Raw genomic sequence first — 15,960 nt, 5'->3', positions numbered from 1 at the left:
TAAAATATAGACAAATAATAATAAGACATGTGGAATTTATTTTCCACGTCAGCATTTAATTTTTCTTTTTTAAATATATAGTATATCACTACTTTTATTAAAACACCCTTTGAATTAAATAAAAATAAAAAATATTTATTTATTTAATTTTATAAAAAGACTTAAACATCCTTCCTTTATTTGATTAGACAAAAATAGCTTTTTAAATTAATCAAATTTTAGAATTCAATTAATCCTAATTTTATAGTTTCAAATAATTAAAACAACAAAACAAAAACATATTAAAAAAACAAAAAATCAACAATACTTTAAAATTAATTATTAACACCCACAAATGAAGAAGAGTCTCTTTGCTTAGAAATGATTATATTAAATGAAAATGTACAAAACAAACATATTTATTGTATTTTTAAATTGAGTTTACGAAAAAAATACTTTAATTATTTTTATTTTTTATACTTTTTATGTTATTTTATAATACTTTATAATATCATTAAAATTATACTTCTTTCAATATGCTAGTCATTGTTTCTTTTCTAATAACTTAAAAAAAGTATAATTAATTTTTTATAATTAATTATTAACTATGATTTACTAACACTGTATGGAACATCTCTTCATGTAATTGTGAGGAGAAATATGATGAACAAATTAAATTCAAACATTTGTTACAAGAAGAAAAATTCTATACTATAAAAACTTTAAAAATAGAAAATGCAAATGATTTGTATAGACCAATTAAAGGTACAATGAAAGCAAGCTTTTTACTCACAACTGTTGTGAAAGAAATTAAAAATTCAATTTTGAACATTTTTTAACATTATTTTAAATTTGCATCACTTGAGACATTTTCTGATAGAGTGGGTCAAAGAAAAAATATTCACAGGTAATTTCACTTTATACTATTTCAATTAATCATATTAAAAATAATTTATTTAAAAAAAATTTCTACACATGTTTGTTCTTCTTATTGTAGATGTCATTGGAAAGCTGCATGCACATCAAGAGATAAAAGAGAAAGAAAATCATACAAATTCAAGACACATCTTCGAAAGAAGTACATACATGCAAAGATGAAACAAACAATACAATAGAAAATGCATACAACTCAACAATTCATAAAGAACATGTCTTCACAAGAATCTACGACATAAAGAAAAAAGCAACAACTCTAACAATAACCAATAAAGAAAAAGGAGGACGAGCGCCACATAATAAGAAGACTAAGTCCATCAACCAAAACAAATGCAAAAATTAAACCACAAAATAAAAATATCATTTTGTACAATTCCAACATCCAAATCTTTTGTATTATAAATTATTTTAAACAAAACACCTTTTAAATTTAACTTTAGTTTACACATATTTAATTTAATTCTACAAAACATAACTATTTTTAATATTTATTATATACTATCATTAATTTATAACTCTCATTCTAGTTTTATTGAAAAATATGAGTGTTAATAAGTGTGACTTGTGCATGTTTGAATCACGAAGATTAGAGAATTACTTGTTCATAAATCTCTGTTTAGACGACTTTAGGCAACATTTGTTTTTGAGAATAGGATAAGAAAATATATTGAAAACAAGACATAAAAGAATAGAGATACAAACTTTTGTATTCTTGTATTCTATTTGGTAATAAATTAGAACAAATTATAAAAATCTAATTTATTCTCATTTTTTTTTCATTCAAAATATTTGAAACGAAAAATATAATAATACAAAAATATAATTATAAAAAATTAATAAGAATAAAAAATAAAAAATAAGTTGTGTCCATTATTAGTATTCTCAGTGTCTTATCTCTAAAGGGTAATACTAGGTAAACAAAAAAAAAACAGCAAAAATTTGCCTTATTTAGCATTAATTAATTGTCACAACAATTAATGAATACTAAATAAGGTTATGGCTGTTTTTGGCTGATTTTCTTTAGTTACTATACATTTTGGATCTCTAAAAATAAACACAGCCTGGGATGTTGGAAATTTTGGGCCAGATTAGTTGATGCTTGTTCTTGCATTGTTCTCCCAGCAAACCGCACCATCTAAGTTGAAGTAGTAAGAGAGAGGGAGGCAGCTTTTCTCCTTCCATATTCTCCAGCTTGGGACACCAATCAATGTGTAGTTGTTGGAGAGAGGTGAGGCGGAGAAGCTCGTTGCACTCCAATGTCTCCAGATTATCGAAGAAGCATATCTTGAGAGTAGTAAGGGAGGGAAGGTAAGGCAGCGAACCCACCTCTGGGTATGACTTTATGTTCTTACACCCATAACCTGAAATTGTAAGATGAGTGAGGGCGTGCAAGTTGGTCATCCATGATAGATCCCTCATTTGTTCCTCGCAAATTCCCACTTCAAGTGATTTCAAGTTAGGCGGCAAACCACCCTCTGCCAACCTGCAAATGTTTGGGCAGCGTTGTATGTTGAGAGACTGTAGACTTGGGAGTAGACTCTTCATGTCACATGGTAATGCCTCCAACTTTGAGCACCACGTGACTTCAAGATGAGTCAAGTTGGGTGCAGCCAGTCCTTCTCCTGCAAATGACACTAATTTGTCGCAGAAACCGATGGAGAGACGTTGAAGAGCAGCGTGTGGTGCCTCTGACATTAACACTGATTCCAGATTCCTACACCGTTTTACATGGAGATTCTTGAGATTGGGAAAGACATCCAACGACAAGGAGGTCAGTGAATCACAGCTGTCATGTATTACTAGCTCTACCAAATCATACTTGTGCTGTCGTAGCTGGGGTAATTCTAGTTTTCTACAGCACAAGATGTGTATTTCTTGGAGGCAACGTAGATGGTTGATGCTGATCATTGCCTTCAATGCAGACTCCATCACAGATTCACATCCGCTAATTGATAAAGTACCCCCATTAAGAAACATGGCCTCGGTTTGCCGGTTTATAAAGAGATCGCCTATACGTAGTTTGCGAACTTTGGAAACATCCGACAAAGAAGAAACTATTCTGAAGAATACCTGATTAAGCATCTCTTCCTTCAACATTGGGCAATTTCTTATTTCAAGCTTCCTAAGTTGAGGAAATCTTTCCGACTCAGATACGTGCCACACCTCCCAACATGCCATGTTATGAAATACCAAAGTCTCCAGTGAGGGGAACGGTGCAATATGCGAAGAATGATGATCTCCTCCATTCTTGTAAAACTCCTCGCCAATACTCCTCAGCTGATCGAAACCTTCAATGCGCAGGGACTTAAGAGATGGCAGCTGTCCAAGTGAAGGCAGCATGCAGCAATTGTTGCAAGACTTTAGAGATACACGTGTCATGTTTTCGTAGGAACAGTTCCCCAACCAATCTGGAAATATTGTACCCTTGTATCCCTTGATTTTCAACTCTTTCAACCCATTCTGCGGCTGCAAGTTATCGAGGATGTCTCTTTCTTTTTGTGTACTTGAAACCAAATCATCACCTGAAGACCATTTCAAACATAATTCATCAATGTGCTTCTTATCCATTATCTTTGCCCTCTTTGCCTCTTCCACATCAACAATATTCTCCAACTTCTTAATCTCAACGGATCCATGAAGATTTACCATCCCTCCTAACTCCTGAACTCCATTGTCTTTGTGCTTGCCAACGACAAAGGAACTTAAAACGTGCAACTGATTCAATTTGCTCATTTTTCTGGGCATTTCTTTCAAAGAAGTTCCTCTAATATCAAGATGCCGCAGATTCACAAGGTTATGCAAACCACTAGGCAGCGTAGTTAGCTCAGAACATTGATATAACTTCAATATTTGCAAATTACACAAGTTACACAAAGACTCTGGCAAGGTCTTAATATCATCAGTCCAAGAGAGATTTAAGTAGCGCAGATGGATCAATTTTCCTATTAAATTACGCACCTCATCAAGTTTTCTAAAGGATAAAACTCTCAAGTATTTACACTTTGATAATATCTCACATGTTGCCCCTTCAATGTTGCAGTTGGGAGACGAGAAATTGCCAAACAATAATAACGTTCTCAAAGATTCTACTTTAGAAATAGAATTATAAAGTTTTGAGCTACAATGACTTAGATCTACAAACAAATGCCGAGTCTGAATCTTTATCTCCTCCTCTTTACCAAGTTCTTCTGAGTTGCAATAGAAATCTCCAGCAAGGAATATTGCTAAGTCATGCAAGAGATCATGCATCACAAAATAATCATCAAAGCCTTCACTCTTGGTGAAAAATAATCTGGAAGTTAGTTCATCAAAACACTCACAACCAACTTCTTCTAAACTTTCTCCTCTCTTTGGTGATGGTAAAAGATCCTCTATCATCCACAAAAATATTAATTCATGTTTCACAAATTCAAAATCCTTGGGAAACAAAGCACAATAAACAAAACAACGCTTTAAATATGGAGAAAGATGGAAGTAACTTATCAGTAATGCTGGAATAATCTTACTCTTCTCCACCGAAAATTCCCAAATATCACTCATTAGTATCTTGTTCCATTCCTCAACATCATGATTAGTACGTAACAAGCGACCAAGTGTTTCTGCAGCTAATGGCAAGCCATCACACTTTTTGACAATCTTTCTGCCTATTTCTTCGAGTGCTGCTCTCCCATTTGACTGTGGAAAAGATGCATTTTCTGCAAACACTGACCAACAATAATCCTCCGACAACTTCCTGAGAAAATAAGGCTGACAATTTTGAACTGCGGAAGCAACATTTTCCTCCCGAGTAGTCAGAAGAACAATACTTCCCTTTCTCCCATTTTGTTGAAAAGGGGTCATAAAATTACTCCATTTGTCACCATCATCACTCCAAACATCATCAAGAACAATAAAGAACTTCTTATTGGACAATTCTTCTTTCAAAGCATTGTGAAGGGAATTGAAATCATCGAGACTACAAGTACCTCCATGGATCTGCTTTATGACATTCCTTGTAGTCTCAACAACTTCAAACTTCTCCGAAACGCAAACCCATGCTTTCAGATCAAATCCCTCCATCAACTCTGCATTGTTGTACAGCCATTGGGCTAAAGTTGTTTTACCAATCCCACCTATGCCAACAATAGCAAACACAAACAAGTGATGATCATTGTTGTCATTCAGCATCTTGATTAAGGCCTTCTTGTCATCCTCCCTGCCATACACACTCCCTTTTACGAGAGAACTGGATGGAGTCCTCCATGATGAGCTACCAGTGGGAATCTTTTCAAGACCAAGGAAATCTTTTTGTTTTCCAAGATCTTCAATTCCTCTAACTACCCCTTCTATCTTGTCTACCATGTCATCTCTATCTCGGTTGATGAAGAAGCTAAGGGACCAGGAAGAACTTTCCTCCTTTTGAGTGACGGCTTTGGTGAGGACAGTGTCGAGCAAGTCCTCAGCACAGTAAACAGCGTCCCGGAGACTATCAAGCCACTTCCTCACAGATGGATTACCAAACTGCTTCATCTCAGCATCAGCAACAAGAGCTTCAGCACCCAACAGAGCAGTCTTCAGCCTTTGAACCAAGTCAGAGCCAAGTTTCTTGCCCAAGACCAAGTTGATAGCATCCATTGTAAGGAAACGGTCAAAGACAACGTTAATGAAGCCAGAAAGAAAAGCTCCACCAACAAGTGCACCAGCCATGATATGATCTCAACAACAACAGAAAAGTGAACGGATTTGCAGAGAAAGGTAAGAGAACAATGGTTGCAGGGTGTAGTGAACTCAATAGAGGGGTTTTCTTAATCAAGTTTTCAAAGAAGGCGTCCTACATGATATCACGTGGTATCAGTCTCCAAGGTAACTATAAAAAATTCGGTTCCATTAGTTAAATTCTTGTTTGAAAGAAGCAACACATTGTTAAATAGCAAAAATATTAGTGGTGTGGTTTCACTGTGACCAATGGACACTAGTCTTTGTGGGAATTATATAAAACTAAGGAGTATGAATCTGCATATCAATCATGGTATTATGGTAATAATATAAGGTTAAAATCTGTTGGCAATAGACATTGGCTTTCACGCTTTCACGTGATGATAGCTAGCTTATCTATGAGGTTGCTTTAAAAAATAACTCTGTACACTGTTAAATATGTGATGCTTTGGGACTAATAAATTTTGTATTTTTATTTCTGATAGTTTATATAGAATTGAAAGTTGAGGAAGCTTTTAAATGTTGCACGACCAAATTTAATCATGTATACAAGTATATGTAATTACAGAATTAGGCGCTCATGATGATTCTTTTATTGGATTGCTGGATGTAAACGTTATCTTCTTGTCAGAGAAATACAGATAAAACCAAGAGAATTTTCCAAAGAAAGTGGTATATACAAGCTAACTGTTAAAACTGTTCTTTGGAAGGTACAGCACAATTGGATTTTATCTTTAATCCTAACTCTTTACTATGCAGTGTGATTGCAAGACTAGCTTGATGTGTGACCAATGGAACTGTTATCTTTGTGAAAATTCTGTTGCACAGTTAAAACTTTTTCGTAGAAGCTTTATAATGCATGGCAATAGCGTGTGTGATTCTTCATTTTTGTTGAATCACCAAAAATTATTCTGTTTTGATCATAAAGATTCCTTCTTGTGATAATGTTATATATTTGTGGTCCAACTCCAGAGGCAAGATGCTTAATTTACATTAACGTTGTACAATTATTTTTTCCACAAGGCATAACATAGGCACACTATGGCAATAGATAATAGCAGCAAAATATTAAAGAGAAGGCAGAAAAATAAAGAAAGTTTTGTTATTATTCAAATCAAAGGAACAGAATAGAGAAGTTTCAGAACTCGAAAGCACTGACCACACATGCACAACTATTCTACATAAGAAAATGGTCACCCAAAAGATTACTCCAAATTGAAGAACTGTGAGTGAAGAATCTCCGGTTAAAATTTCAGCTCACTATCACAAGATTTTACCATCCAATGTTCACTTGATGAAGACAAGTTGCTGATGGAAAAACCTGCTCAACTTTTTTTCTTGTGTCCACTCAAGTTACTCTTAGTATGTTTGTATTTCCAATGACTAACAAAGGGAGGGTCATGGATTATCTTGAGAGCCAATACTTTCATTTCTTGGTAGCCATTGATGGTAAGATTCCCGATATTATGGGAAGTCTGAATAGGCTTGTCTTGCTTAATTTGTCAAATAACATGTTTACTAGCAGCATCCCATCTTCGTTGGGAAAGCTTTCAAATCTTGAAGCGTTGGACCTTTCTGCCAATAGCCTGTCCCAACAACTCAAAGAGTTAACATTTTTGGAATTCTTCAATGTGTCTTTCAACAATCTCTCAGGTCCAATACCAGAAAATGGGCAACTTTCCACTTTTCAAGATAATTCATTTGAGGGAAACAAAGGTTTATGCGGGTTTCAATTGCTGAACAAATGTGAAGATCGTTCTAAGCTTCCACTACCAACAACACTTGATGGTGATCAAGACTCTGAGTTAGGATCTTTCTTTGAATTTAATTGGAAGGTAATTCTAATTGGATATGGGGGTCGCCTTTGTTGCTGGGTTAGCACTGGGAAATGCTTTTGCTGGAGATGTTTATTATGTTGCTGAAGAGTATCTTTTAAGTCACAAATCTAGATGTTGGTTTTTTCATGTGTGTAATCTTAGACTATTTTTATTTTTGTGTGTTGCATTTGAAGTTGTTGTGTTCCTTTTATGTAAGAGTCTGCTATGTGTATACCCAAATAAAAGTAGGCAAGGGAAAAAGATAAATATAGTCTGTTATATATCTATTTTGTTTTGCTATTTTTGATGTAAGAAAAGTCATACATTGTGTTCTTTGCTTAAATAATCCATTTCCCTTTGCATATTCTCTCTCATGCTTATGCCAAAACAGGAAAACTTGTAAAAGGTAAAGAGAAGCAATTTTTTTTAAAAAAAAAAAAAACAAGTATTCGCTGAGAATAAAAGCTTAAGTAGGATCAATTTAAATGCTAAATGTGAGAGAGAAAAAAAATATTATTACAGAAATACAGATGAATGGAGAATAGTTGGATGGAGAAGTGTTTGAGTGTTTAGTAGTACTTGAGTCTCAAGTTTAGGATGTTGGGAGTATTGGTGTGAAGGCTTCAACCATGTTATGTAATTACTTAAATCAAAGTTGGTGACAACATTTTCCTCTGTACTCAATTGCTGTTATGTCATAGGTTCGTGCTGCTTCCTCTTGTGTGCCTGGTGCCTGCATTTGTTAACAAAATGTTACTTCCATTTTTTCTTTTAGAGGTTGGTTGAACTTGGTTTTTGAAATTGCAAATGTGTTTCTTCTGTAATCCTCAGAATTTTAAAAGTAACGTTTAAGACCTGAAATTATTTCGTAAATGGTTTTATTTTATAGTCAGTCAACTATTAGTCAACTTGGTGGTTGGCCAATGATGTGAGATGCTATATTGAATGCTAACATGTTAGTTGGTATGGCACATCAACAAAACTGTTGTTGTTAACCGATCAAAGACTAAAATGACTAAGGAAATATAATTTTAGGGATTAAGTAGTAAATTTGAAAATTAAGAGACTTAAGCACGCTTGAAACTTTGAGTGACCAAATTGAGCCTTTGTTGAGTTGTGTTGATTTTAACATACTGTATGTATGTTCCAAGGTAAGGATATTTGTTTCCAAGAACTCTTCCATTCTGATGATGCCTGCAGATCATTGACAAAGCATTAGTGATTCATATCCAACCCCAAAATGCACATTTGTGCTGTGTTCATAAAGACTACCACTACTCTTTGTGCAATAACTTTATTAAAAGAAAATCATATAATTTGTTCTTTGCTTTTGTGCATTCCTGCTATTTATGTTTTATATTGAGAATTATTTCATATAGGTTGCTTTTGGATACTCAAACATAAGTACAAGATAGCTATATATACTTAATCTCCACTATTAATAAATACAAAACGTATGAGTTTTTTTTTTTTTTGGGAAATAAAAATTTTGTGTATATCTCTATATTCACAACAAAAGGAATTTAATTTCTATATTTCTGTATTTATCTTAAAGATAATATTCAGGTGCAACAATAGTGTTCCTTTTTTCACTTTCGAATAAAATAGAGTTGAAGTATTAGACTTTAGGCTACAGAAAAATATTAGAGTAAAACCTTAAGGACTGATTTGGGTAATTACTCAAGAAAAATACTAACAGGTAATTTTATTTTATATTATTTCAATTATTTTTATTAAAAATAACTAATTAAAAAAATTACACATCTTTGTTCTTTTTATTGTAGATGTCATTGGAAAACTACATCAAGAGATTAAGAAGAAAGAAAATCATACAAATTCAAGACACATCTTGGGAAAAAAACATACATGCAAAGATGGAACAAACATCATAATAGAAAGTGCATACAACTCAACAATTTATAAAGAATATGCCTTCACAAGAACGTCGACAGAAAGAAAAAAGCAACAATTCTAACAATAACTAATAAAGAAAAAGGATGACGAACGCCACATAAGAAGACTAAATCCATCAACTAAAACAAATGCAAAAATCAAACTACCAAATAAAAATGTCACTTTGTACAACTCCAACATCTAAATTTTTTGTACTACAATTTATTTTAAACAAAACACTTTTTAAATTTAACTTTAGTTTACACATATTTAATTTAATTCTACAAAATATAGTCATTTTTAATATTTATTATATATTATCATTAATTTACCGTTCGCGCATTGCGCGGGTCTCATTCTAGTTTACTTCAATTTGAACATCATGAAATAAACTCGGTATATTTATTAGATATTACACATTTTTTAAAACTATCATGTTACGAAAATGGATCCTCTTCAATTTTTTTAACACTTGAAAAAATAAAGTGTGATCTCTCACCATTAATTTTATAAGTGGGATCAAAAATAAATATAAAAGAAAACGCAATCAAAGATAAAAGATCACAACTGACACTATTTAATTTTTTTTTTTCACGGGAAAGGATCCACTCCATCATGTTACCACTTTAGGACATCATAATCATAAATAATAATTATGATGGTTATATAGAGGGCTAGAATTTAAATATGAACCTATGAAGCTCATTTAACCACAAGACCAATATGCTAATTTTAGTTTCACTAATAATAGTAGAAGTAAATCACTAAAATAGGTAAATGTTGAGCTTTAATAACGAGACTGAAGTATGTGTTGATATTTTTCTCACTTCTCCGTTATTATTCGCTGCAGCAATTGAGAAACAAACACAATATTATATTCAAAAACCTAACATAATTTTGAACAAGAAAAATAAACTAAAATTTAAGCTTGAGAATCATTAGCATCAATTTAGACCAATTAGTATCGTTTATATTTATGGGTAATGCTAGGTAGATAAAAAAAAAACAGTCAGAACTTGCCTTATTTAGCATTAATTAATTGTGGCAACAATTAATGAATACTAAATAAAGCAAGTTATAGCTGTTTTTGACTGATTTTCTTTCGTTACCAAATATTTTCGTATATTTATATAGTATATCTGTATATTAATTATAGAATTCTATGCCTTTATTACTCTGATTCATTTAGCACCTATAAATACCCCTTATATATTGTACCTTTGATCACACTGAATAATACACTTTTCAGATTACTCTCTCAGTCTCTTGTTTCCACGACCCGCGCACGACCCAACCCGACCCGCACCTGACCCGCGCCTCCACCTCACCGCCAGCGTGTCTCTCTCGTCCACTCAAGTGCTGCCACGTGTCATTGTCTCGCTGACGTGGCAGACAAGCGGGATCCTCCCTAAGGTTTTTTGGTGAGCTCTTTCCGATTCTGCACTCCGATTTCTCATTTTCTGCTCCGAAATTGCCGTTTTCTCTCCTCTCTTTGATCTTTGTGACCACTATCATGAAAAAGCCAGATGTTTTTGCTACCACCGACAGAAAGGGTAAATTCTGTCGAAACTATAACCATTCTGGGCACCTCTTCCCCGACTGTCCTTCTGTTGAATGTCGCACATGCCACCAGACAGGTCACATTAGCTACCATTGTTCACAGCTGTTTTGCCGTTACTGCAAGTTCTCAGGACATTTAATTACTGCATGTCCTACTCGCCCACCATGTCCTGATCCACTCCACTCGTCTCCTGTCTCTCTATCTGATATTGCATCTCTTCTTCAGCATCTTCTCTCTATTTCTGGTAATACCCCTACTGCTTTATCGACCCCTCCAGGTAATTCTAAATGGTACTTTGACTCGGGTTGCTTTAATCACATGTCTCCGTTGCATAATATTTTCTCGTCTATGTCTACCACTACAAATGGACCTTCTGTCAATATTACAAATGGCTCCCTCTTGCACGCAACACACAAGGGTTCTATATCCCAGTCAACTCTTAATCTTCCTGATACTTATTATATTCCCAAATTAAACTTCAATCTTATTTCTATTGGTCAACTTGTTGATCTGGGTTTTGAAGTCACTTTTTCCGTTTCTGGCTGTCGTGTACAGGATCCTCGGACGGGACAAATCATCGAGACTGGACGTAAGGTCGGAAGGTTGTTTGAACTCGAGAATCTTCATATTCCTCCTGTACCAAATCTCTGTGCTGCTTCTTCTCCCTCTACCCTTCACTTATGGCATCAACGTCTTGCCCACACCTCCTTAGGAGAACTGCGTCCTCTTGTGTCTCAAGGTGTTTTAAGTCAGGTTTCAAATGAATATTTTGATTACATTTCTTGCCAAACTGCCAAACAACCTGTTTTATCTTTTCACAATAATTTATCTCTTGCTTGCTCTTCTTTTGATCTCATTCACTCTGATGTTTGGGCCCCCGCTCCCACTGCCTCTATGGACGGAGCTCGATACTTTGTCATTTTCATTGATGATTATTTCCGTTTTACTTGGGTTTATTTGATGACTAATCGCCATGAGTTACCTCAGATCTATATCAACTTTGCTACTATGATTAATACCCAGTTTTCCAAGGTCATTAAGGTTTTCCGACGTGATAATGCTATGGAATACCGTGATTCCAAACTCTTAGCCTTTCTTGTAGAACAAGGTACTTTGTCAGAGTTTTCTTGTCCTGGTACGTCTCAACAAAATGGTAGAGCTGTACGCAAACACCGTCACATTCTTGACTCCGTCTGTGCAATGCTCCTTTCTTCTTCGTGTCCTGAGTGTACTTGGGGTGAAGCTGTTCTTACTGCTGTTCATGTTATCAATAGACTCCCTTCTTCTGTTCTTGGTAATGTTACTCCCTTTGAGCGTCTTTATCATACCCCCCAGATTGTAGTTCTCTTCGAGTTTTCAGTTGTGTATGTTTTGTTCTTCTTCAGCCTCATGAACATAGTAAACTTGAACCTCGGGCTCGTATGTGTTGTTTCCTTGGTTATGGCACTGAACACAAAGGTTATCGTTGTTGGAATCCTCTCTCTAAACGTATTCATATATCTCGTCATGTTGTCTTCTGGGAGCACCACATGTTTTCTCGGTTCTCATCCTTTGAGTCCATTCCTACTACTCAGTCACCTTTGTTTACTAACCCCAATGTTGATCTTTTTCCTAGTGATGATTCTCTAGATTCTTTCTCGAGTGACCCTCCACAGCCTCCTGTTCTTCAGCCTTCTCCATCTCCCGATGATTCCAGACCGGACGATGATCCTACTCCTACCGTCATGCCTCCTCCTCCCGCTCGTTCTTCTACGGTAAGGAATCCACCTCCTCATCTTCTTGATTATCATTGCTTTTCTACTATCCTTCATCAACATGAACCTAAGTCATTTAGAGAAGCCTCCTCAAACCCAAATTGGCGACAAGCAATGCAGGAAAAAATACAGGCACTTGAAAAAGCACACACTTGGGATCTGGTTGATCCTCCTTCTAATCAGAAAGTTGTGGGCAGTAGATGGGTATACAAGATCAAGACTCGCTCTGATGGCTCTATTGACCGTTATAAGGCCCTCTTGCTTGCTCAAGGTTGTATGCAAGAGTATGGTATTGATTATGAAGAGACTTTTTGCTCCTGTTGCTCGTCTTACGTCTGTTAGAGCTCTTCTTGCCATTGTCGCGGTTAAAAAATGGTCTCTCAATCAGATGGATGTGAAGAATGCATTTCTTAATGGGAATTTGAAAAAGAAAATCTATATGAAACCACCTCCGGGATATCCTTGTCCTTCTAATAAGGTATGTCTCCTTCGCAAGGCACTTTATGGACTTAAGCAAACTCCTCGTGAATGGTTTGACAAGTTCAGCACTACCATATGCAGTCTTGGTTTTACTTCTAGCCCTCATGAGAATTCTCTCTTCATTCGTAAAAGCGAACGTGGAGTTGTTCTTCTACTTTTGTATGTTGATGACATAATCATTACTGGGGATGATGTTGATGGTATCTCTTATCTCAAGGCCTCACTTCACCGTACCTTTGAGATGAAAGATCTTGGTTCTCTCAACTATTTTCTTGGTCTCGAGGTCATCTCCACCGATGATGGCATCTATCTCTCTCAGGCTAAGTATGCTTCAGATCTTCTTGCTCGCGCTGGGATTACAGATAATCGCACTGAGTCTACTCCTCTTGAGCCTAATGTTCGATTTACCCCTATGGATGGCACTGTTTTGGATAATCCGACTCTCTATCGACAGTTAGTTGGCGGTCTCGTCTACTTAACTGTCACCCGACCAGACATCGCCTATCCGGTTCATGCACTTAGCCAGTTCTTGTCAGCTCCTCGTATGACTCACTATTCGGTAGTTCTTCGCATTCTTCGCTACATCAAAGGCACTCTATTTCATGGCCTTTATTTTTCTGCCCATTCCTCTTTGTCTCTTTAGGCTTACTCTGATGCTGGTTGGGCTGGTGATCCCACTGATCGTCGTTCTACTACTGGTTACTGTTTATTTCTTGGCAACGCTCTCATTTCTTGGCGTGCTAAGAAGCAAACGTTCACTGCTCGCTCAAGCACAGAAGTTGAGTACCGTGCCCTCGCTGACACCACTGCTGAAGTTATTTCAGTTCGTTGGCTTCTCGATGATCTGGGTGCTCTTCAGTCGTCCCCTACTGATGTTTTTTGTGATAACCGCAGTGCTATTCAGATCGCCCATAATGATGTGTTTCATGAACGCACCAAACACATTGAGATTGATTGTCACTTTGTTCGGCAACGTATCCTTATTGATGCTGTTCATCTCATTGCTGTTGGAACACTAGATCAGACTGCTGATATCTTCACGAAAGCTCATCACCCGACTCGTTTCCGGACTTTGTTATCCAAACTCAAGTTGGTATCCTTAGCTCCCACTTGAGTTTGAGGGGGGATGTTAGAGAATCATTAGCATCAATTTAGATCAATTAGTATCGTCTATATTTATATAGTATATCTGTATATTAATTATAGGATTCTATGCCTTTATTACTCTGATTCATTTAGCACCTATAAATACCCCTTGTATATTGTACCTTTGATCACATTGAATAATACACTTTTCAGATTACTCTTTCAGTCTCTTGTTTTTAACAAAGCCTTCAGAAGAAAAGCAGAAGAATAATATGCGATTCTTGAATCGTGTCATTCATGAGTTTTTTGTCAGATACAACACCACCAAATAACAAAGCTCCAGAACATTATGATTGACGAGAGGAAAAAAAAAAACTAGAAGATATGATGCTATTGACCAGATAGGCTGTATGTGTGGCAGGACCAATCTAACAACCCTCTTGACACCATCATGCCCTCCGATCCCTACTCAGAATTGAAACCAGTGACAGATCCATTATTCACTTAGCAAAATTCAATAATACTTGAGCTATTCGAAAAAACCACGTAGAGAGACTGAGTTCTTTTTTTTTTCCAAAGAGAAAGAAAACACTGAATCTTAATTTTAGATTAAATACTTTTTTATTTTTTTATTTTTTATATATATTTTTTATTTTAAATTTTTTATTTTTAAATTGTTTCAGATTTAAAATTATAAAACTAAAGTTAATTGAATTTTTTTTTTTGGTCAAGTGGATTGGACAGCCTCCAATATTAGGCATTACACCCATGTTTCACACACACACACTACCATGGGTATCATGGGTTCTTACAGCCTCAGTTGGGATTAAAAGAGGGGTGGCAATGGGTAGGGTAGGGTAGGGTTTGGATCCAACCCTAACCCTACTCGCTCTTAATCCGCGAGTACCCAACCCTACCCGCGGGTTACAAAAAATATACAATATTATTGTATAACTTGATGATAATTTAAAATAGAACTGATTTTTATGTAAAAAAAAAAATTAAATTATCAATTAATGATTTTCTTTTAGTGGTTAAGGATCTTTTGCATTTAGTGAGAGGTCTTTGATTTAACATCTACTTAAAACATATTTTTATATAAGTGTATAATATAAACATATATAGAGTGCGAGTTGGTCAAACCTCAACCCTACCCGACCCGCATGAAAACCCTACCCGTACGAAAACCCTATCCTACCCGCTGCGGATCGGGTTGGCAACCCTACCCGATCGGGTGGGGTCGGGTTGGGTACCCGCGAGTAGGGTACATATTACCACCCCTAATTAGAACCCGGATGCAGTGTTGTATGAGGCAGATAGGTATACCATCTGTGCTGGGCCTCTGCTGCCAAGTTAATTGAATTTGACTAAATTAAAATGATTAGGATAGTTTTTGTCCAATAAAAAAAAATATTTAAGTTTTTGTAAAATTAAATATCTACAAACTGACTAAATTAAATTTTATTTTTTGGTATTGACTAGAGCAAACAGAGATTTACACTCGCCAATAAACTAGGTTTTGTTTTTGGGTGATAGCCAACAAACTAGTTTAATAATTTCCACACATTTGATATTTTTAGGTCAAAAGTAATAGAGTTTCTGAATAATGAATTTACATTGGGCTTATTGGGCCCAGAAGTAGGATCAGAAAATGGGCTTCAAAGAGAATACACACTCCTGACAAAAAAAAACACAAAAGCGATAGACAAAATTAATTGAGAACTTAGTCCAAAAAAAAAAATTAATTGAGAACAAAGAC

General features: G+C 35.4%; 1 pseudogene; it reads right to left on the bottom strand.

Annotated features, from left to right (window-relative positions):
• Positions 1 to 2,003: 2,003 nt before the first annotated feature.
• LOC107615022 (putative disease resistance RPP13-like protein 1) lies at positions 2,004 to 5,601 on the bottom strand (annotated as a pseudogene).
• Positions 5,602 to 15,960: the final 10,359 nt, after the last annotated feature.

This window comes from Arachis ipaensis, chromosome B9, assembly GCF_059453495.1.
Source record: "Arachis ipaensis isolate K30076 ecotype BB chromosome B9, ASM5945349v1, whole genome shotgun sequence".
NCBI lineage: Eukaryota > Viridiplantae > Streptophyta > Magnoliopsida > Fabales > Fabaceae > Arachis > Arachis ipaensis.
Note: the sequence above shows the minus strand (reverse complement) of the source record. Positions and strands in the feature narration are given on the sequence as shown.